General features: G+C 33.4%; 1 protein-coding gene across 2 annotated transcripts in view; it reads right to left on the bottom strand.

The window, feature by feature from the left end:
• The window catches only part of LOC123550943 (uncharacterized), a 124,320-nt gene extending 107,688 nt beyond the window's left edge, over positions 1–16,632 (bottom strand). The window contains exon 1 of one of the 2 annotated variants that reach the window (XM_045339454.2): positions 16,409–16,632. The gene's annotated coding sequence lies outside the window, so the exon portion shown is untranslated. The remainder of the gene's footprint in view (positions 1–16,408) is intronic. The other variant, XM_053540348.1, reaches the window with a different exon arrangement.
• Between the last annotated feature and the right edge of the window lie 2,098 nt (positions 16,633–18,730).

The raw sequence follows: 18,730 nt of genomic DNA, 5'->3' as shown, positions 1-18,730 counted from the left end.
AGAAAGGTATCCAGATAAAATCGTTTTCTCAAGGAAAACTACATTTCCGCGAACATTTTGAAAAGGCCTCTGTGTTTATTCATTTTGTGGGAGACGGTTTCAACAAAAAGAAACGTTGTTTAACTAATGGTTCAACTTCTAAATGTTATACATGTACAAAGGAAACTATTATATCACGATAGCCTAATAACAAGATTTTCACACGTATATGTGCATAAATTTAGAGGCTTGCAATCTGGGGTATTTTGACTGACATTAAATGTTTCTACTGGAAAAATATATTAGTTTTACGCTCGTACCCTTGAACAGTTCAGTGTAAACTTCTGTCTGTAATTGTTATGAATATTGTGCAGTACAACTGAGTATTTTAAGATAAATTTCACTTCTAGTATATTCAACCATTTCGATGTTATAATATAACGTCGCCAGAAACTGAACGACTTGTTCGCCATTATTTGCTCCCTTGTTTTAAACAATCCGCTAGCCAAGTATAACTGTATATTTATATATTTCTACGACTTTAAAGAGCTGCACACATCTTGACCAGTATAGTGTTGTTTATATTGTAATTAACTAATGGCAGGTTTGATGGTATTTTAATCAAAACAACAAAATCTTTGTCAGATTCATTGGTGTAGATATAGTACCTAAAATTGTCTATTATGAAAAGCAATAAAAAAAATAACTTTTGTTGTTTGAATATAACATTTAAGACGGAATATAATACGTAAGTCTTGATTTGATCATTCTGAATCATGTTGTTTAAGATTTTCTTAAACTTTTTTTGTCTAATTTCCATGTATCCCTTCTTGCAGATACTCCTACCTGTCAATTCATTGATCAATATTTGCTTCAGACTTATACCTGGTTTGTTGCAGGTAACTTAATGCAAAAAAAGTTGTAAAACACATGATAATTGTATGACATCGGAAAATGTTTTCAGTCTAATAAAATAAATTCAGATCCACTATTTTAGCTGAAATTTAGATATAATGTTAGTTCTACCATACCATACATCATATATAAAAAAAAACAAGAAAAAAAGCTCTTCAACATTTACCATGAAATTTGAAATTACAATGAAGTTATTTTTCACTTAAGTGTTTAACCATACAGTTACTTCATTCTTCCTATTAACTGGTGTCATACAGGTGTACAGGTTAGTGCAGGGGAGGATTATTATTTGTGTCATTGATTGGTCTCTAGTGCTATGTCCAATAGGTGTAGGTGCTAACTGCGTGTCTCCTAACTAGTCGAATACGGTTACTGCACTTCCACATCATACAATTAACCACGAGTAAAAGAATTTAGGGTATATAAGGCGTGATGATTGCCATTAATATTAATTAACAATAATTAAAATGCATATATACAACCGCCTGCCATATTATCAACACTAGTAATGGCAATAGATAACCTTTTATAAGATATTATTCTTCGCAATCATTTGTTGGATGATGTTCGTAGACCTACTGGGACACAGTGTCATTTCCTATCAAGATTTTATGTTTCCCTGAATAGATTGTATTACAGTCCGTAGAGGCGTCTAGACAAAATCGATACACATGGTATTTCCTATAATCATATACATGTGCTGTGCATATTCTAGGAAACATCGTGAAATCTGTTCACAATAAAATGACGTAGGTTCAATTATATCCACCGGAATTCGCAGCTTTATACTGAATTACTTTGAATTTTCTATAATATCGCTCTCTTTAAATGGAATTGATTAAAGATTGATTACTCATAATACATCGCCAAAATAGAATAACGACGAAAATCTATACATATTATCGGACATAAATAGTAACAATATTGACGTGTCAACACTAGTTATCGATAAAACGAATCATAAAATCTTTTAATGAATTTCATTTACTTTGATTAATTATCCATTAAAGAGTTGCATGAAAACGAATGAGAAACTTCGATCGAAAAGGCAATTGTAAAAAAAAATATTCCTGAAAACTAATAATCTAACATTGTGTCTCTTTATTTATAGAAAAGGGAGTTTTTGTATCATTTTGTTTGTCTTGACGATTTCCATGACTTGGTTGCAAGCAAACATGAATCTTGAAGTCATTCGAGACGATCTCACGTTATGAATTGTGGTATGTCTCCTGTTTGGATAGTTCGGCAAGAATCAAACTGCCTAACAACATTTCAAGAGAAGAATTAATGGTGACATAGACACTGATCAATCAGGCTTCTAAACTAACTTATGACTTTTAGACGTGCTCTTATTTATAATGTTAAACTCCATTGTAAGAGATGCAGCTTTGTCATTTTTTCTTCCGACAGAACAGTATACAGTTAACTTCTTTTGTATTCTTTTGCAAATTTAATTCTATCGCAAACGCGAAAAAAGTAAATTTAACTAAAATGTTTTAAAAATCACACTTATTCAGAAGGATATTTGATATCGTTTTTACCCTGAAATGTGGGAAATACGCTGATTTCAAACTTTGATAGTAAGTTTTTCCAAAGGTTAACATTGTAGATAGAGCAACGAAAACACCAATACAGAAACCATTGTTGCTGGAGAGTCATGGTTTTTAACAAATATATTGTAAGGATCCATTTATAATGGATACCTCATCTAAATAAAACAAAGTAAGTTCAGGTAAAATATTTTGTGTTGTAAAATGAAAATAGATAAAGGTTACACGTTGATTCCGAACGTGATTCTTATACCTATGTAAGAGAGTGGGCGAAATAATTAAAAAAAATATCTTAATGTCGTAAATATAGTCATATGTTTCTCAAGTAGCGATAAATGTATAAGGCAGTACCCAGTTCATAGATAAAACGTTTGAAATAAATTTATGGTTTTCATTATTTCAAAACTTGTTTAATGCTTGCTTATATGTAGATATGGCACTATTTTTATTCTAATCCAGTTGCAAATTTATGACAGGAAGAAGAGACATTTAAAACTCTGTGAAACGAATACTTTAATGCATTGAAATTAAAATTGCTGAACTTTTTTTCGAAGTCAAACCATTTCGGTAAAGCATGATATCTGACTCTTGCCAAAACCATTTATGATTGTCCCAGGGTATATAGACTTCAGTTCGAAATGTATCACTGCTGACTACAGGGTGTATAGACTTCAGTTCGAAATGTATCACTGCTGACTACTATATTTCGATATAAATGGAATACTCTAAATTAGAGTTAACTTACAGAATTCAAAGAGCCAAACAATTTTCATAAAAAATTCTCTATAAAGTTTTTTCGTAACATTTTAGTAAGTTATGACCATTTCATTACTCTTTCATATAATATTCAATTGGAGTTAATGGCACAGAACATACGGCTTGAATAGCAGATATAATTCTATTATTACTACTGATTCCATTGTTTGCCATAGAAACTGACTATTTAGGGATTCGTACATATTTATGAACTTTTATTTCTAAATTCATGGTCTCATGTTTGCTAATTATACCTGATTCAGGACACTCATTCCCGTTTGGTTCATGTCAGTTACCCATTATCGTCAATTAATAAAGCTCATATTAAAATGTCATATTTAGTTAATTTAACACTTGTTTTCAATATATTTCCTATAAATGTTATTGTTATTCAAATACAATTGATTCTTGTAATACCAGATTTCGACACTCGCTGCATGTTGTAATATAATATAAATTGCTACTTGGTCCCGGCAGAGGGGGGCTTTCATCAACAATCTGAAATATCAACTGTGGAAACGGACTTTGCAAATGGCTGCAAAAAACAGAGACGATATCGGCGTTGCAATATATCTGTTTGACAACAACATATAATCGTACTTTTTTTATTTTGGTATATAAATATCAGTATAAAGGCCGTTAATACACGAAAACTGCAGGCAAAACTGTGGAATCAAACCTTTTATAAATTCTTAATCAGGGTGTGCATAGTTTCATTAATTAGATATGAAGGTACTACAAAACTCGTTCATATACGTAACAGTTTCATATTAAAACGGGCATCTACCCAGGAAACAACTGGTTAACGTTAGAAACAGTTGTGCTACATGCAATAGTGATGGGGTGTATACTTTTGGTCATATTCGTATTTAGAATTCACCTTATCGAAGTACTCTCAAAGCCCAAGAATGTGATTGTCGTGCACAAAAATTCCTTTCTATTTTTTCGTGGGAAAACTTATGTCTTTCTTATTCCATTCCAGACAAGCTCACATAGTAGAAATTAACATCGTTTACGTATTTATCTTTATCTCTGGGAGATCACTTCTTCTGTACCCTTAAGGCTCAGACGTGTGTGATGTAAGCCGAAAGCAATCTTGAAACTTGTTTAGCAGTTTATACGGAATGATTCTGTTTTTACTTTCTTGTCATTAATTAAGTAGAAACTTTCAATGTATGCTTTATGTTGGTGATACGTATGAAGTTTCATTGGAACCTCTTCGGAAATTAGGAAATAATTTGCTAGACAAACCCGGGAGTTGGGGGATGCTTAGTATGGTAAGAAGTCACTTATCCTCGTCCGCATCAAACAGAATATATATCATTAATGGCGATCATGTGTATGACGTTTCATTGGAATCCTTATAATGTGCTAAAGAAATTCGCGTCACAAACGTACTGACTGATTCCTGTATGGCAATGAGTTGTTACAAATATTTAATATTGATCGACGTAAGTGAACATGATGTAAGAAGTATAGAAACGTTTGCATTACGCATCCAGTGTAAAACAATTATACTTTGGACATGGTTACAAGCAGAAAGGACGAAATATTTACAAAATGTATCAGCAGTTACCTTATTCTTATGAACATTTTAAATTAATTATACTGATAAAGAGAGGGAGAGCAGTGAATTCGTAGACATATCAAAATAGTAATGCAGGTGAAAGCTGTATTTACCTGTATTTTGAATAAGTCAGGAAATACTTGTATACTCTAGACATAATAACATTTTTTCATTTAGTTTATGTGTATATCATGCTAGATCTGACGTCGGTTTCCTAATGTAGTGTTAGCTAACATATACACCCGAGCATATGGAATGTTTCAAAAGTGACTGACAATCAGTTTTCTGTACAAAATATTCTGGACCCGTTTTTCTAATAAATATTAAATTTTGCGTTATTTAGAAGCACTATCTTTAGAACAATCTACTGAAGAGATGTCAAATTCAGCACTATTTAACTGCAATATGTTTTTATCAGGAATTCATTGCCGTAAACTGATAAGACTGGATTGTGAAGGTTCCAGTCTGTTTGTAATAAATTTGTTTCTGATATATTCGTTAAAATTTATAAAGTATTTTGCAACATTGCCCTAAATGCTATAAATATCATATTAATTCCTACTTTACTTCAGCGGAGCGTTCATTTATTCAGAATGTCTGGAGCATGAGAAAAGACTGATAGCTTTATAAATTCTAGTATTTTATGCTAGTATATATCGGTATTAAGAGCACTATATTTAGATGTGCATAGTTTCATTTCATTTTGTTGCATTGGGACATGATACATATTTATACCTTGTATACTGATATGTTTCACAGTAAAATAGTTTTATAGAACGACAAGTTCAGGCAAGGACACAGTGTAGCTGCTTTGCTCTAGACACAGTCTTTCGTATGTCGTTTTGCTAATTTTCATTGCAAATTTACCTGATTTGCTTTACCGAAGCTCTTCCTGTATAAGAGTAATATTGTGCTCACTATGATCTATACTTTTGTTTCTCTTTTATATGACCTTATTGTAAGTATTCCCTTATTTGACTAATATCTTATCGCAATGTGTTTATCGCAAGCCTAAAGCAATTTGACTACTATATATATCTCGTTTTCTTGAAATGAAACAGTATGTTATCCCTGAATCTACTTGAACGTTGAAGTGGTTGATGGCAGGTTTGACGGCAACAGTATTTTAATGGAATAATTACAAAATCAAAATGTTGCCTTTATTTCCAATTATCTATGATGCAACGTAAGATATTTAGTTTCTTATATACATGTAGAAGATATTACATGAGTGTCTTTTCATATTGAATTTATTAAACGAGTTGAATAAAATGATAAAATACGAGGCTCTGTCGAGCATTTTATCAATTTTATTCAACTCGTTTAATAAATTCAATGTGGAAAGTCACAAATGTTATATTCTTTTTGTCACATGTTAGCTTTTCCTGTCAAAACATAAAAAAATCTACTCTCTTTAACTATTATAAACAAGTCAATTTGACCAACGTCTCCTATACTATAAATGACGTCAACGTCAAAGCTTTATTACACTAGTGTATTATCATAGTTATGTAATGGCTTTATTTCACTCCTGCGACGTCAAACATGTGATAAATATGAATTTAGATGATTATCTCAGAGCTGGGGAAATATAGAAAGATCTGTGCGGACACACCTTCAAAGTAGTGATGTATATGAAAGCTGCATTTACCTGTAATTTTAAGTGGATCAGGGAATACTTTTACACTCCGGCCAGTCATAACAGATTGTTTGAGTTTCATGCCAAATCTTATGTAAGTTCCTTAATATGATAAAAATGATATATAAAGTGGGCATATGGAAAGTTTCACTGGAGACTGACATATCATTTTCTTTTTATAACAAGGTATTCAAAGAAATATTTAACTTTGACTGTGTTATTAATAAAACACTCTTCATGACAGTCTATTTTATAGACATTAGACTCTTTTTTCACAGATTTTATCATCACTTTCATTGCAGTTTGGTTTATGTCAAGAATTCATTCCTATAGACTTCTAAGACTCGCATGGGGAGCCTCCATTCAGATTATTGTACAGTAATATGTGTTTCTAATAAATTTCTTTCTTCAATTACGATTCATACATAATATTGCTTGTATTATTTTGACATTACTCTCCGTGTTGTAAGTGTTATCTAAAATACTACTTGGTCTCAGCTGAGGGGAGCTTATATTTAAAATCTGTAAATATCGGAAGGAATGTAACAATGGGATACTGTATATGAAAAACAGATCCAGTATTATTGCAATATATCTATTTAACAGAGTTCATGCTACAAGACATCACTGTACTTTTATACTGGTATAAATTATATATACTACATAATTCAACTTCAAAAATGCTACAACCTGTATATTCATCATAAAGCTTCACTTCCATTACATATAAGTTCACAGTAAAGAAATCGATTTTTTGAGTTCCTTTGCCATTTTTGTTATTTTCTTTGCAATAGTTTAATAATTTCATATAAAAGTAAACATCTGGCAGGTATACAATTGGTTCACGTTAGAAGCCGTCTCCTTACACAAACCAGTGGTAGGACGTATACCTTGGGACAAAAGCATATTTGGAATTTACCTGATGGAAGCATTTCAAAAGTTCAAAATGAATGACTGTCGTGCACACGGATACTTTGGCTTATTCAATAATTTAGGCCGGTGTAACATTAAATACTGACCCCGTTGAAAATAGACCCCATGGGTCCTTTTTCAACTTTGAGAATTGACACCGTCAATATTTTAACATTAAATTTTGATCAAAAGGTCCTTTTTCAACGTTGAGAATTGACCCCGCCAACATTTCAACATTAAATTTTGATCAAAAGGTCCGTTTTCAACGTTGAGAATTGACACCGCCAACATTTCAACGTTAAATTTTGATCAATGGGGTCAATTTTCAACGGGGTCAATATTTAATGTTACACCGGCTCAAGACATAAATATTAACATTTATTTACGTATTCATCTTATGAGTTTATATTTATGTTAGGTTAATCGTTTCTTGGCTCAGACGTGTGTGATACAGGCCTAAAGTAATCTGGATACTTCTTAAGATGTTTAAACTTTGTTTTACCAAATGAATCCACTTTTTACCTATTTAACACCAATTAAGAGACCAAATTCCTGTATCATATAGTCTAACAAGATAATATCTCCAAGCAAAAACGTTTTGACCTTTAGCCTGCTGGCGGCAAGTGATTTTGCCTTTGCGACCAGTGCATAACAAGATCCGCTTGCACATCCGTGCCGACTGATCATGGTCTGCACTGTTCATTTATCATGTCAGTAAATTTTCAGTGAATACACTTTTGAATGATAAGTACGTGGTACTATCCAAATTGAATGTTGGACCAGTCCATTTGAGAAATGTAGCAGGACAAAGCTTAATCACGAGCAAATACATGCAATACAAGATCAGTATATCAGTGTCTTGCCAATAAAAGTATTAAGCTATATATTGTAAGAAAATAATAGAAGGTTTGATGGTGTTTTAATAAAAGGAACCAACTTCTCATATGTTGTCAGCTGTTAAATGTTTGTCAAACTCAAAGGTGAATTTGTGGGCATCTTAACCCCAAGGTTATATGTCCGAAATATCGTCATAAGAGGACTTTGGATATTTCATTGATCAATAGCTATAACAAAAACATGCACATCAAAGTGTGTGCTTGGCACAGTATTATGGCAACATTATTAACAGCAGTGTAGCATATCGTGTACATTATACTTCAGAATTCTTCTATCTTCACACATCTTTCTTGCGAATTACTCGCTGTTATAAGGTGTGAGCATATCTATTTCTGAATTCTTTTATCCTCGTAAAAATCTTTCCTGCACTTTACTCGCTTATATTACAACCATCTTTTGTGTTGATCGGTTTATCAACAATAAAAATACCGTTTGTATTGGAAATCACTAGTAATGACATTAGACAACCTATTATATGATAAGATTCTTCGCAGTTATTTCTGGGATGATGTTCACAGACCTACAGGGATACAGACTGTCATTATTTATCAAAATTATATGTTTCCCTCAATAGATTACACTGGACGTTCTGGGCTGGACGTCTGCACAAAATCCATACAAAATCGTATTTCCTTCAGGCATGATAATCACAGGCCCATTATTTTACGGTTTCCATTCCTGTCATGATTTTATTTCGTTTTTCTTTCAGCTGATTGAGTGGGCTGTACGTTAATCAACTTGAACCAGTCTAGACAAAATCAATACGAATCAACGCATGAACATTTTGTCGTACATATTCTAGTGAATCTGTTTACCAGGAGAACACGTGCATATGTAAGGCTCTATTATAGTTTATTTGTTGGACAAAAGCATTCAAAAATTTGAATTTGAATAGAAATGGAGTGTCTTCCATATTTTTTTTTTTTTTTTGAATTCGCGAGGTTGCACATCGAAATCAGGAATTACTTAATACTTAATGATATTAAGACAGAGAATTTAGTGAGACAGATGAATTCGCGAGAATGTTCATTCGCGAAATTTCGCGAAAATAAAAACATCGCGAAAAAATAGACTTTTACATTAACAGTCATCAATGGGGAGTAACCCATATTGGCGACTACATATAACCTTACTTGCTCACAACAAAAGCTTCGTTTTCTGCTGAAGAAGACATGTAGGTTCGTAGTACAGAAACCGTTTTTATAATGTATTTTCAACGATATAACGTCTTAATATAAAGGCAAACATCTAGACCCACGTTAGAAACAGACTCCTTTCATGAACTAGTGGTGGGATGTATACTTTTGGCCATACAGTATTTGAAGTTCACCTGGTCGAAGCGCTCCAAAACGGAGTTTGTCTTTCACGCACATGGATCCTTTTGTTTCTCAAGCCAATTCCGTTGTAAAATGTCAGACGCAAACATTAATGTGTCAACTGCGTGTGTTGTGGGTCCGAAGTATTGTCGTGAGTGGACTTTGAATTCATACACATAGCATGGTAATGAAAAAGTGTACACAGTATAGTATAAAGTGCCATAGCTACAACTGCTTCTATTCATTATGATATTGACTATAATATAAAATATCATGCACTTTTATTTTTCTGATATCCTTTATTCTCACAAAAACAATTTCTTTGCAAATTACTCGTTTCTATAATGTGTGATATGTAGCTAAAAATTGCCTTCTAGTCCATATCTACAACAGCTTGACAACACAAATACTATTAGCATTGGCGAATCACTAGTAATGATAATAGACAATCTAGTATAAGATAAGATTCTTCGTAGTTATTTCTAGAATTGTGTTCACAGACCTTCAGGGATACATTGTCATATCCAATCAAGATTATATGTTTCATTCAACAGATATAATTATATTTCTTTTAAGTTTATTTGAATATCGTGATAGACCTGGTGTCAGTTTCCTTAATATATATAATGGGCAACTGGAATCTAACATGAGACTGGCATAACAATTGTCTTTATTCCAGTTTGCTCACGCTATTTAAAGAAATATTTAACTTCGCGTTTATAAAAAGCACCACCTTTAGAACAGTCTTTTTGAAATACGAGATACTACTTTCATCAGTTTTTCGTTGAAATTTGGTTTTGTCAGGAATTCATTGTTGTAATTTTAAGGTCTTATTAATTTCCCACTTATTCTTATATGACGTCGGCCACTTTATGTTTGCCTGGCACTATATTTTGAGTATTCCATAGTTGCGGGCCCAAATAACGCGACGAACGGGCCTTGTACTTGATTTTCAAAATACTTTACCGAGAGATGAGTCATGATATTAAATTATACGACAATTATATTTACCAATTATTGAATGCTACAGTAATTTTGACATATTTTACTATGGCAAAAAATAAAACATAAGGTATGCTAATGTTATACAACTTTACATATGAGCCGCGCCATGAGAAAACCAACATAGTGGGTTTGCGACCAGCACGGATCCAGACCAGCCTGCGCATCCGCGCAGTCTGGTCAGGATCCATGCTGTTCGCTAATGGTTTCTCTAATTGCAATAGGGTTTGAAAGCGAACAGCATGGATCCTGACCAGACTGCGCAGATGCGCAGGCTGGTCTGGATCCATGCTGGTCGCAAAGCCACTATGTTGGTTTTCTCATGGCGTGGTTCATATGTGCGTTTTTTTTCGTGCCACTGAACATGCTCGACATGTTCATGCGTTAATAACGTATTGATTTTGTCTAGACTTAGTTCAAGTTGATTAACAGTCCATTCAATCAGTAGAAAACACAACACAATATCATGACAGGAAATAAAACTGTAATACAATAGGCCTTTGATTATGGTCTAAGAAATAATGATACGAGTAGTTGAGGAGACAGGTTTATAATTATCATGATAGCTACTACATTGTCACTATCATTTGTTGTTCTCTTATGAATTGTCAACAGTGTTGTCAATCATTGAGCTCCACTGCACGCAGCTATAGAACTTCAGAAACAAACAGGTTTTAAGAATTCTTTTAATGGAACCAAGTGGTGATAAGATATACTATACTGTCACCGAATTACTAATATTAACTTATCTAAAATATATCACTTGTAGTTATCAAACGTTGTGTAACGATTACTGATTGATTTCATATTGTATATAGGAAGCCGGTAAAAGTATGCCGTCAAATCAGAAATTTGAAGTAGTTTTGTCCTTGTACAGTACGCTTGTTTCAGATTCTATTTCTAATTGATCAAAATGAAATAATTTGCTCTTGAACTTAACACATCAGACTTTTTTAATTCAGTAATAACAGTTTACATATATACATATTAAATAGTTCTATCATTTTAACTATCATTTTAAAGCAAACAAAATAGAGTTTAGAATGTTTGCTTTTTCTCTAGCCACAAAAATTGATTAAAATGCATATTTATAGGTAAATTTGCTGCCTTCCACTATATGCTTTTATAACAACATTTATATTTCTTTGAAATACTCGTTATACCCTCTACCAAGACTGCCTCCGTGTGGTCAAGTGGTTAAGGTTGCTGACAACGAATCACTTGTCCTTCGACGCTGTGGGTTCGATACATCACTAAGAATGTAGATTTTTGTCATGTGAGTAATCATACAATTGGCTTGCGGACCTTAGGTGGTTCTTCCTAGGTGCCCACTCGCGTCTGTTTAAATTAATGTTTGGCACGGTATCTCCATGAGAACTTCCATCACCAAGAAAAACAGGTTTTTAAATTAATCGTTTTTCCCAAACGTTTAAACAGAGCAATCAAAGTGACACTGTTTTCAAAGTTTGAAAGAAGATATCATATTGTTTACACTTTCTTAACTCATGTTAATTGGCATGTTTTAAGAAAATAGAAACGCCATAAAAAAATGTTCTGAGTTTTATAGAAACCTTTTTTTTAAGATGCGCTAATATGTGTAAGTTTTGCTTCAGACAAAGATTCAACTTTTATTCTGCGTCAAACTACCTTTATAAGTGTATAATATTACACCAAGCTGTTGTCAAAGCCATAAGCTATGAAAGCCTTTTTTTGTGATGTCAAATATCGATCCATACATTATAGAAATTTATGCTCATTTTACTTCAGACTTACATATCCCAATGTAAATGGAATAATATAATGCACAATCAAGGGCAATGCATGCATTAAGAAATGCTTTCATAAATAATTCTGTATTAAGTTGTTTAGTGTAGCGCCATTCCCTGTTGTTACTCCTTCATATCAAGATCATTAAACTCTGCGTTACTGTCAAAGAATAAATGGCTTTAAATATCCGATATCACTCTGTGACCGATATTATGGTTCTCTGGGAATTGTTAAGTTATCGCATGAACTGACTATTTAAGAATTCATGCATATTCATGAACTATGAATATCAAAACTAATGTCTCCATACATTGTAATCTAAACATATCAGATTCTGCACTTTTATTGCATTTTCAGCTTATGTCAGTAATGCATTAGACTCAAATGGGAAGATTTCGTTCAGTGTGTTTTACATTTATTTCTAATAAATATTCACTAAAAGTATCTATTTCGTCAGTAATCATGAAACTTCTTGTATTTTTTCAACACTAGATAGATAGATTAGATAGATTTACTTCTGCATAAAATGTATAAAACATAGCATCACAAAACATTATCCATGAAAACAGAAACAAACATGTGATAATGATCCATGTCAAATACATTTTATACAAAGGATAACACAAAACAGAGACATGAAATCTCTTATTTCCATTGTGGTCCTTTAAATACAAAACAGTTTGACATAGGAAGACAATTAACAAAAAATATCACAGCAATCGGAAGAAGTATGGTGCATTATTAAATGCTAGACATGGACTTTTTCATGTATCACAGATTTTAGATAATCATTACAATATTAAAATGATAAATCTATCTATAAATTAAAAACATGACTAGAAAATGAAACCTGGTTCTTTAAACAGGACTAAAAATTAACTAAAAATACCACAGCAATTAGAAACCGTATGGTGCAAAATTAAATACTAGGCATGGACTTTTCTTGCATCACAGATTTAAGATAATCATTACATATTAAAATGATAAATCTTTCTTTACTTAAAACATGACTAGAAAATTAACAAAAAAGAGAAGGAAAAGCTTATTCCATTAAATACTTCTTTAAACAGGACTTGAAACTAACTAAGGAGCTGCTGTCTCTTATATGTTGTGGAAGCTCATTTAAAAATTGAATGGTGTTTTTCTGCGGTTCATCGATGTATGAACTGTCAGGAAGTTTGCATAAACACCTTAAAGACATGACACAGAGTTAAAAAGTCAACTCTAGATCTACTAGCCACAGGTAACCAATTCAAGCGAGAAAACTGCTCCTTACCTATATGTGCCCTGGAGTCAAGGTTAAGGACAAATCTCATAAGTTATTTGAAGGCTTATAGATGTCATGTACTTTCCTATTTGATATCGGCGGAGGGAACTATTATTTGGATATTGACTGACAACATTACACTATAGGCCTATTTTGTTTAACATTTTCATCATAGTTGAACAATAATAACAATTTTACTTTTAGGCTACTTTATATCAGTATATAGTTCATTTTACGTTTTTCACGATTGATTTAGCAGCTGCAACTGTCCTGTTTAAATTTGAAAATGGTTATACAGTGTATATTACTTCATTTCCACTCAGTTTAAACATACTTTTATTTCAGCAATTCATGAAACATTTACAAAATGAATAGTTGTGGAATTGGACATAAATCTATGTTATCTAAGGTTGTCCTCTCCACTGATTGTTCAGTTAGTGAAAGCATATAAAACGTTCTTATATATTTTGCTGATTCATGTTGTTTTGTATGTTAATGGCATTATAGTTTTATATAGAGGTGGACGTCTGACCAGTATACAAGTGGTTCTCGTAAGAAACTGCCTCCGTACACGAAACAGCCTCCGTACACGGAACAGCGGTGTGACATGTATTGTGGGCATACGCATAGTCATATTTAGAATTCGCCTGATTGAAGCACTACAGAAGTGAGCGGACAAAAGCCTTTCTTATTTAACCATTTAGGCCGGTTCATTTCGTACATAATTATCTTTATCGTCTCTTGATCACTTTTTCCTTATCGTGAGGGAATCGAGCCTTTAACAATTTGGCCACTTGTTAAGCAGTCAATACTTTTTGTTTTTACCGAATGATTACGTTTTTACCTATTTGACATTTATGCAGCGACAAAAGTTCAATGCCTGTATCATTTGATCAATCAAGGTAATATATATGAGCAAAAACGTTTTCAGTATGAGAAAATACAGTCACATACCAAATCAACAGACAGGTTTCTTGCCAATAAAAGTAATTAAGTATATTTTGTAAGGAAATGATTGCAGGTTTGACGGTATTTTAATGAAAACCATCTTCACGGTATGATGTTAGCTGTCAAATCTTTGTTCGTAACAACGGTTTGATTGGGATGCCCGAATGCCGTCGGACTGGGTACTGGCAGTCTATTATTGAATCAGGAGAACAATCACAGAGTGTAGTTAATAAAATGTGTAATGTTATCGACACATTCCAACAATTGCTTTCCTAGCCCGAGCCCCAAGACTCACTGGAGCAAGTCCTTGGCCGATTTCTTTATCTTTTCTATCTTTTGATCGCTCGAAAGCCTGAACAACTCGAGCATTTATCCCATTCCTTGCGACCTAGAATGACTGGTGTTTTACTGTTGTTTTGTAATAATACAAATGGTTCAAATCATTCAACTCGTTATCTACAAACCACTACCATATTAGCAACAGCTTGAACAAGATATATATAACGGTGGATCAACAACAACAAAACAACGATATAGTTTACATTGGCGAAAATCGCTAGTAATGACAAGCATGGAAAGTTACAATTCCTTGAGCAGCTACATTTATTTCCCTCAATAGATTGTACAGTCCATTCTTCATATACAAATTCCATGCAATTTCTAGTTCACAATGACATAGGTTCTAGTTTTAGGCTGTTTTAGACAATACATAAAGATGATGTGTGACATTACTAATAAAATATGCTCAAACTAGAGACTCCGATAAATTAAATCGTTCTCATAGCTTACCTTGAAGTTATTAAACGGTTTAGTACATTTTATACACTGTTTCTCCATTAAGGGGATGATTCACACCCCTTTGACTGCACATATTAGGGCATAAAAGTATGTCAAAATAATGTGACACGGTTCTCTCAAACAGGGAATACTGTATAAAATGCAGTAAAGGGTCACTTCTAGCCATTAGACATTTTTAAATATTGATGACCCAATATTCGTAAGTTTTACAAGCATTAGTGAAAACATTGTTTCAGATATTTTAATAAAAAGGGGTGGGGGATGTAGATGAGAGAAAATGGATCGTGATAAAGATTGATTCAGCTTAGCACTTATTGCTGCTCAGGATTATTTCCAATATGGAAATGGCATGCCACAAATATACAATAAAAGGGATCAATGATACAGTAAAGACACGTCATCCAACGGCAACAAGGATAAGATGTGGACATGATGATGCGTGGAAGAATCGAATAAAATGAATGAATTATATTTTGTATTTACAAGAACTTTATGTCAGTCAGGCAGTTACGTCTGCTGTAGACAAAGAGGCATTTGTATAACTGTATTTATAAATAACTTTACATGATTAGTTGGTGCCACATGTCTGCCATTAGAAGACAGAACGGGAAGTGTATCCTAGGATATACTATAAACGTTTTTTCTGTAACTGAATTGATGTTCAAAGTACTGTACGGGAAAATAAGATGCCTGTAACAGTGTTCAGTTGTTCAAAAATAACTGTGTTTATACACTCCAGACATAACAACATTTTTCTTTAGGTTAATATGCATTTAAATGCTAGATCTTATGTCAGTTTCCTGATATAATATTAGATAAAATATACAACCGGCGTGTGGAATGTTTCAAAATGAGACTGGCAGTTTTCTACATAAAGTAAATCTCATCACGTTAAAGAGAGTAGGTTAGCTTTTTGCTAAGAAGCGACTTTTAAAAAGAATAAACTGACAGAACTATTTTACTTGCTTAATAAACGCTGAGTATTAATATCGTTTCTGTGTTTTTAATCATACCGAGTTATATAATGCTACATGAAATAAATCATATTCTTTGTAACAGAAAAGTGTATGCATACAAAAATACATGGATACGTACCATATGTTATAAATCCTCAATTGTCAATTTTTGTAACCACAAATATATCAATTTAGAGCGATTTATACAACTCCGTTTGAGAGCGACACAAAAAGAAGTTTCTCATATAATTACAAGTAAACAAGCAGAAAATTGAATGTAAACATTAACATCCGCATAAAAACCGCCTCATTAAAGCACAGTAGCGAAATAACATCATTGAACGTACAAAAAAGCTGTACTCAACATGTTCATTTATGATTCATCGCATGAAATCATGAGCGTTCGCCGCGTGCGCTTAGCTTATCCTGTGTTGCTATCGGTCGATAAAAGTCCTTTTTTTTTTTCTCATGACAGCGAGTATTAGCACCAAAATGAATAATCGTTCTGCTTAATAGGTTTCATTTAATTGTGTGTTTTTTTCAGAGGTGTTTCAAGAATTTCAGTAACGTTGTATTACTGGCTTTATTGTTGCTTGCGCGTGCCTGTATGTGTGTGCGCGTTCTGAAACACGCGTCTGCTGGCACCACTGATACATTGTCACATGATTATGCACCAGTTTTGTGTTGAATTTTACTGTTATGTTGTCGTTTTTATCCATTATGAAAGCCTTCAAGAGTAGATTTTTAAGTACAGGGAGTCAGTGGTGCAGTGGTTATTGGATGTAGTAGCTGGAATAAGACGCCAACGAATTCCGAGTTCGATTCTTAGTCTTGGCTGATACACCGACTAGTGTTCAGTGCTAGGTGATTTACTTAAATTGGTAGGCCCTACTGTTTCCAGCAGTATCATAGGCGTAGGAGCAGGGGGGGGGGGGGGGGGGGCGGGGGCCAGGCCCCCCCCCAAAGCTAGGAGAGGGGGGCCAAAGTATAGTTTGGCCCCCCGAATATTTTTTGGAAAAGAGATATAAATTGCAGGCTAATATAACATTTACTCAGCATCATATAATTCTTTTCATCCTGATTTCTGATTTGCATTTGGCCTTCCCTTGTATTCCGACTTGTCTCTATCCGTAGTGTGAGTACTGAAATCTGTACGCGCCACGCCAAGAATTGTTTACATTTTATAAAAATAATATATCATTGAGTGCAATCACTACAGTTCCGGTTTGAGCGTCTGCAAAATCAATGTAGGCCTAACTATTAGGGGAGACCGGGGATAGTTGTTACATTTTTCATATTTTATATTGTATCGGATGAATTATTTAACCGATTTTGTCCAGCTTATTATCTTTGTAAAGCTCATTCATTGCAATTTTCAAATTTGTACTATTAATTCTAAAACGAAGAATATTTCTATCCGATAAAGATAGTTGTATCATGTTGGTGAAATGTAACAACTTACCCCACCGTTGGGGTAAATTGTTACAGCGTCTGGGGCAAATTGTTACAATAAGCAATTTTACAATTTTACAAAGAATTTACATTTTTACAACACAACAGTAAACATACAATGCTTTCCATTCTGTTTATAACATGTATAACACAGCATTTTCATTTCACAAATGATTCACTTCACCGAGTTGGTAGTAGAGCCTTGGAAGTTAAACAAAACCTTGCGAATTTCAAAACGTACAGGTCCATACTCTATTTTTTTCAGCATTAATGCAAGCCTGAATAATGCTATAGGCCCCTACTATTTACTGAAACTGCTTCTTGTATTTTTTTGTATCTATTTGCATGTATATATAGGCAATACAATATGGTTAAATCAAAACATCTCTTCCATTTCTCCATCATATCCACAATGATGACAAATAGGACGATGTTTACATCTGTTTACATTTTTCTTTTGTTTTGTTGCTTTCTGTTCTTTAGTTTTGAGCACTTGTTTTGCTCATTTTTAGCAAATTTTCCACAGTTTCATGGTGAATTATTATTTTACTATGTTAGCACTCTTTTCGGGCGTATCTGTCAGAAGAGCTCTGTTACATTCTTTCGCCATCCAGCAGTCATTCTATATTGGCATTTCTTATCTGGAGAAAACGCAGGCCTGTTGTAGTTGTTCGCTGCTCTTAGTGCACTATTAGATTTTATTGACGCCACTGTAATGTTCATTTCTATTCACACCAATCAGGACAAGATATATATATCTCCATTGAATACGACATCTTCATAGACAAATTGCAATAATGTTTGTATCGCCAGAGGAGCTCTGATGGTTTAAGATGGCAGAGGTGCCAAGGCAGCCACACAAAGTCGACAATATAAGGTAGCGCTTAATATCGTCAGTTTCATTTTGGCCATTTGAAAATCTATATAGTAACTGGCATGGTCATTTCACTTCATTTTCAGTAGTATGTGCATGGGGTAGTTGTCATCTCTGCTATTCAATGTAACTACA

This window comes from Mercenaria mercenaria, chromosome 4 (genome assembly GCF_021730395.1).
Source record: "Mercenaria mercenaria strain notata chromosome 4, MADL_Memer_1, whole genome shotgun sequence".
NCBI classification, from domain to species: domain Eukaryota; kingdom Metazoa; phylum Mollusca; class Bivalvia; order Venerida; family Veneridae; genus Mercenaria; species Mercenaria mercenaria.
Note: the sequence above shows the minus strand (reverse complement) of the source record. Positions and strands in the feature narration are given on the sequence as shown.